The 6,777-nt window shown below is 41.6% G+C and overlaps 1 protein-coding gene across 1 annotated transcript in view; it reads right to left on the reverse strand.

Annotated features, from left to right (window-relative positions):
- The window catches only part of atp2a2b (ATPase sarcoplasmic/endoplasmic reticulum Ca2+ transporting 2b), a 47,482-nt gene extending 40,705 nt beyond the window's left edge, over positions 1–6,777 (reverse strand). The window contains exon 1 of the mRNA XM_061062115.1: positions 6,767–6,777. The gene's annotated coding sequence lies outside the window, so the exon portion shown is untranslated. The remainder of the gene's footprint in view (positions 1–6,766) is intronic.

Here is a 6,777-nt window from a genome sequence, read left to right on the forward strand (position 1 = left end):
CCTACCAAAGAAATAGTGCAGAGGTAGTCAGACTAGAAACTACATTGATCAAACACATGGTGATTTATAATGGTATTTATGCAGCATGTAAAGCAATAGATACTAGAGCAGGTTTTCCAACAGGTAGCTCGGGAGCTACCTACAGGTTTTAAGTAGTCCGCCTATAGGTTGACCGACTGTGTTAAAAAAAATTAATAATCTGACAACAGTAAATGCACCTCTTCCCACTATTTATATATTTGGCCCATACAAACAAGTGTAAAGTAGTAATGTTTTCTTGGACATTGATGTGAATTTTCAGCAACATAGCTTACTATGTGGCACAATAAGAAGTGTAAAATATTCATGTTTTTTTCTTGGCCCTTGATGTGAATTTAAGATTATTGATAAGCATTGGCTTAATGCAATTTCACACGTGTACAAACAGTAGCTTAATTCAGCTGATGTGTGCGATGTAAATAAATGAAAGTCGCTCTTGGCCACAGCTTTCCCCGTCCCGGGTCGTCAGTGTCCAAGAGGCGGTGTACACCCAGCTCGCCAGTCAATCACAGAGACAGACCTATAGAGACAGACAACCAGCCCCACTCACATTCACACCTATGGGCAATGTAGAGTCAATCTTTGGACTGTGGGAGGAAGCCAGAGTAGTAGGGGTGGGAGTCCCCACGATACGATATTATCCCGATACTCGAGACACGATACGATTCTATTGCGATTTTTAACATTTTGCGATACAATATATTGTGATTAAGCTATTTTTTATGGGGGCTTTTTGTGCCTTTATTGGAGAGATAGGACAGTGGATAGAATCGGAAATCAGGGAGAGAGAGTGGGGAATGACATGTGGGGAAGGAGCCACAGGTTGGATTCCAACCACCTGCCACCAGCGCCCTGTGATTAAGCTTTTTAACTACATATTATGTCCACTACACTAAGCTAAATCAAGAACTGTTTTGTCAAATGAGTTCAAATTCTCAGTGTGTTCATCTCACTTCAGTTTTTTTATTTGTATTTCAGTCTAATTGAATTCTTAACAATGCAACTTGTTCAAAATGAATAGTGCAACCCCTTCTGCAGTAAAAAAAATAAAAAAAAGCATATCTAAAATATCATTTAAAAAATATCAATACTTGACTGCCATGAGACGATATAATATCGCCACACAAAATATCTCGATACTATACTGTTTCGATTTTTTACCTCACCTCTACAGAGTAGCCAGAGAGAACCACAGCCAGCACAGGGCAGGCCCAGGAACGTCCTCGCTGTGAGGAGGCAACAGGGCTGACCACTGCAACCGTCATGCAGCCTGTTTCAAACTGTACCTAATTTGAAATAAAAAAAAAAACTAACACATGAATTCAGTTTCACTTTATACTGTTAATTACATGCCAAAGTTCTCAACTGCAATCGCACCAATACAAATGTTCAACAGAATTCTCATGTGCAGCACATTAGATTATCTGCAGGATGGCAGAATTGTAAGTGCAGTTTCAGCATGTGTTTTCTGTGCATACGTCTTATTAAAGTAATATTATTATCTATGTATACACTAGTATGTTTTGTTGTCATGTGAGATAAGTGTTATGGATATCTCAGGTGTGTAACCTGTGCTTGTGTGGGGTTTTACAGGTGATAATGCGGGATCACACATCCAGTGGTCATGTGGAGGAGCTGCTGAGGCGCTCTCAGATGGAGTTACAGTGGATCCAGAGACAGCTGGCCATGATCGCTGCCAGAAACCTTCACCATCATCACCTGCACACAAAGGCCAAGGTACCGTGGCGCTCTTACTGTCTTAACAACAACTACTACCACTATCACTCCTGCTACAAAAACAATAAATAAACGCATCTACAAGAGATTGAATTATCATTACATTGATGGACTAGCCAAAGAGAGATTGAACATCTGCTTAGTCTAGTCTGACAGACGACGATCACTCATCATTATGATGTTACATTAGACAGCTGGTTTTAGCGTTATGATGAAAGAGTTTGTTGCATTTTGCAGACACTTTCTCAAAATACTTTCTTCGATACAACAACAACAAACACCTCTGCCGTTGACTGTGATCTGTGCCTTATCTTATTTTGCACTTTAAACTTTACAAATGTAGCCTTCAATTGACAGTAATGAGCTCAAACGCCTACTTAATTTGCTGGCATTGTAAAAAAAGTAATTAAGTTTTTATTAAGCAGAAAGTAAATACGCCCCGCTTGATTGTCTATTTGTAGCATGAGATGCTAGGGAAGGAGTAAGTCTTACAATGAGCTATATAGTGGTTCTTTCTGTCACCCACAAAGCAGGAAGGTTCTCTGTTTGAGCCCCTGGTTGGACAGGGGCCTTTCGAGTTTGCATGTTTTCCCTGATCCCTCCCAGCACTCCGGCTCCCCCCCCCCATTTGTTAAACACGCTCCTTAAGGTTATCAGTCACTTTAAATTGTCTGTAGATATGAATATTTGTGGGACTGGTTGTTCGTCTCTGAATGTCAGCCCTGTGATCGACTGCCGACCTGCCCAAGGTGTACCCTGCCTCTCGCCCAATGACTGCTGGGATTGGCTCTAACTCTTCAGCAACCCTAAAAATAATAAGTGGTCTAGATAATGGATGAATGAGTCTTTCAATCCTTGTGGTTTCTGCACCACAACTGTTCTTGGAGATGACAATAAGGCAACCTACCTGCAGCCTACCTCGCTCGAGTCCGGAGTCTATGCCAAGTCTTTTAGACTAACCTTACTTTGCGTTTGATTGGGCCTCTCAGGGTGTTTTCGGCCAATTATCAAAAGACACCTTAAGCGGGCCGACTTTGTGTCCGATTCCTCCCTTCTGACCGAAGTCAGCAAGGGCCCGATTATGCGATGGATCCAAAGATTATCTTGCCAGATTTTTCCCTGTCGGGCGAGGTGTGTTAAGAAACAATCAGGGCTGCCCCGATTTAAATCCTGTTGTGTGGGGAGAACAACAGGGGCCAGCCGAGCACGCACTCTGTATTGATTGTCAGGCGGAACGGAACAATAGCCAATCAAGAAGCAAGCTGACTGGAGCAGGAAGCCCAGCAAACAAAGCCACGGCGAAGACTGCAAACTCGGAGCATAAAGTTAGACGGACGTCAGAAATGGAGGACTAACTTGTTGATTTGTGGCAACGACACAACCGCCACAAACCACCATCATCCATTCTTCCTGCTAGGTGTCCACCATGTTTTGTTTACTCTTTAATTGTGTTTGAACGCGTCAAGATTATGAGCTTTGAGAGTCAAGACTGGTTGTTGGTTAAAGAATCTGTTAGTGTGTGGTTGTGCTGTGTTGGTTATCTCGTTGTACACCACACACTGAGAACAAAACTGTTAAATCGGTCATTGTTTGTCGTCATGTGTGGGCCTGTCCTCTCTCGATAACACATAGCAAAATATAGACATTTTTTTCCTTTAAGTATTATGACTGGATATTGTCGTTTTATGAAAAGCTTTAAGCTAGAGGTGTTTGCATGGATAATGTCCTGGATATTGTTTTGCCACTTCTCTGAACTTTTTTTATTTGATTACACTGCAGAGACTGGGGAAGACTGACCTGATGTGAGGTGTGTTGATTGTTTGTGAATACGCTTTGGCACTTTCCCTCCCTACCACATCTTTCATGGTGATGTCTTCATAGAGGTTCTATTATTCTCATTGTTTTTGGTGGTGTTGCCCATGCACGTTTTAAATCCTTTAAAACAAAGAGAAAGACTTCTCGCGCACTGCAGGGTGACGTTTCAAACACACCTTCTCGTCATCAGACCCCGGTGAAATACATTTGTGGAATATTGGAGAACCTGCAGTGTGCGAGCCCTCTTTGTTTGTTTTTTTTGCTCGACTCAGCACTTGCCCTATTTGGTGTGGGTGTGCGTGTATTTTCTCGATTGTTGTACAAGTTTTAAATCCCACATCAGCCCTTCACTGGAGAAAAAAAAGCTAAAGATTAAGAGAGTAAGAGAGGCAGATTCCTCTATGTGCATTTTGACTCGATGCCATAAACTAATCATGTTTCAAACAATGGGATTTTGTTGTGTTAGACTTTTTAACATTGGTGCAGTGAGCCGAACGTTAACTTAATCTCATTTCAGCTCTAGTCGTAACATTTCTTAGGTAGATGGTTGTGTTTTTTGACAGCAAATCCTTGCTTTTCAATTACCTTTTATGTCAGCTGACCCGGATCTGCAAATGTAGACCCGTCTGCTGTTATGTTTTTGGTAGCTTAGATAGCAACATAACATCACCTGAATTAGACAGGCTGTCCGACCTTTAGTAGGTTGTCTTTATAAAGGAATGAAACATTGTTATAATATCTGTATCCTTGACTTTTTTTCTTAATGGGCATGAAAACCTCCAGAAAGAAGAATTGCCATAGGTCTGTATGAACACTGAGCCCTGAGATGGAAATACAATAACTTCATGCATCTATATGATCTTGTATATTATTTATGGTGTATTTTTTAAACATTGTGCAAAACAATGTTTTAATTTAATAACAAAATTTAACGAGTTCAATTGTATTGAAGTTTTCAACCAAAAACTCCCTCCCGGGTGTGAGGATTGATTTAGCCTTAGCTTTCATTTTACTCCCAAATGATTTACAAATATGACCAGAAGAGGACAGCACACTTCTACAAACACATTTCAGTGTTAGTAATCAACATAGTTGAGAAAAGGGACCTGGCTATACCGTGGTCTTAGGGTGGCAGCTTGTTAAAGTAATGATATGACACATTGCCTTCAGGTATTTGCATATTTAAAGGGAACATTGCATCATTTCTGCCTAATCCAGTTTGCATCTGTTCCTGATCCCTGATCTCAACGGGGCTTCATGTCATGACTGAAAGCAAACTCGCTGCAGGAGCGATGGGTCTCCAGGATAGACGGGAATAGACAGCGAGCAAGTGTTGCTAGGCAACAGAGTGGAACAGAGCGTATGTTCTGTTTTTTCCTCTTTCACTCACGCACACTCAGTGTCTCTTTTGTTTCTGTCCTGTGCCCCGGTCCCCGAGTCAAAACACAGAACGCCTAATGACAGACATCTCCGAGCGCCTGCTGCTGATGTAACGTCACCAAAACCGCGATGGCGATTTTAATTTGAATCCCCTGATGAGGGATTTAGACGGGGTGACGGGAGCAAAGGGATGTTTGTGTTTGAGATGAGTCCAGCAACATGAGAGTGTGGATTTGAAGCTAGAGGAAAGTTACAAGTGGTCACAGCAAGTAAACACTTTATATGAGATACATGTACAAATGAAGGATACATGGATGTGTGTATGACGGCTCCTATCAGCAAAACTGAAAATCTGAATTTTATTTTGGAGAAGAGACAAGGATGCACGAGTATGATCTGCTCTGATTTAGAAATGCACACATGTCAAACTTCTATTCTTTGATGTAATGATTAAAACACCGTCACTGCTCAACAGATTTACACAGTCTGTTCAGATGAGAGATGGCACGCATGTCTGTTTTTGGCATCTGTGACGTTTTTGGTGACTTGAAGAGGGCGTGCGCAAATCTGTGAGACAGGGAGCAATAAAAAAAATAAAAAAAAGTCGGAAAGGAAGGAGGGTTTTGAGCGCACAACTGAAAAAAAGGAGAAGATAGGAAGCATAAACAGATTAAGGGATGGTACCAAGGGAGTGTGTTTGTGTGTGTGAGAATGCCAAGCCATTGTAGCTGTTTTTTTCTTTCACTGATAGGGTGAGACATCCAGCCTGTTTCAAGGGGTGTACAGACTAGCAAGCTGTTAAAGCTGCAGATTGGAAGCACACTCAAAACACCAGCAGTGCACGTGTGCACTCACACACACACACACATGGATGTGTCACCTCAGCCTTCACTGCTGGCTTGTGATGTGACAGGGAAAGAGGAGAGTCATTTTGGGACAGAGTGGGTTACTGCTTCAAAAGGTAGGGACTTTACCATTATTTGTATTTTAGCAAACGATGTCTGTCCCATGGTCCCCATGTTTTTGATCTCATACTGTTGGTTCTTTTTATCTAAAAACAGAAAAAGCAATACACCTGGTGCTGCTGTAGTGGCTGTGATTCACAGAGATTTCATACATGCAGGGAAATACAAGATCACATGTGTTCCCTTCAATATAGTGTTTACTCTCGTCAGAGTAGTTCACTCTGGATTGACAACAGTTAAGTGAAACACATGCATTACAAAACTTGATGTGGCTTTTATTATTATGGTATTATTAGAGGTTTTTTTTTAAAGTCTGATAAATGGTTAACATCCACAGCTCACTGCACCAGGCAACACTGGTGCAATGTTTCACTCACACACCAGATGGCGATGTGACAATCTATTTAAATCAACCCCAGTCGAAATGAGATTACCTTGGGGTATCCCGGTGGCATGGTTGGCTGAGTACACGCCACTTAACCACAGTGCCCTTGGTAGAGATCCAGCCACATGCTGCTTTCCTATTTCATTCTACAGTTTCCCTCCAACGTCAGTCATCCAGCATACCACAAATGCCACACAAATTCTTCGAAATCAAAGGAATTATGAACAAAATTCAAGCTTAGGCTTTCCTCCACTGTTGCAGTAATAAATAGCAGCTGACTTGAATTAATCATGACACCGAGTAACTCTCACTAAAACGCGGACATTACATGTTTATATGACGCAACATCTCATCAGCTATACCCACAGTATCTGCCTTGTTTAATAAACAGTTACCCCAGCTTGTTCATCCGTTTAAAATGGATTATTCACTCACAGTGTACCCATTAGTTTCGTC

Source organism: Labrus mixtus, chromosome 17 (assembly GCF_963584025.1).
Source record: "Labrus mixtus chromosome 17, fLabMix1.1, whole genome shotgun sequence".
Taxonomy (NCBI): Eukaryota; Metazoa; Chordata; class Actinopteri; order Labriformes; family Labridae; genus Labrus; species Labrus mixtus.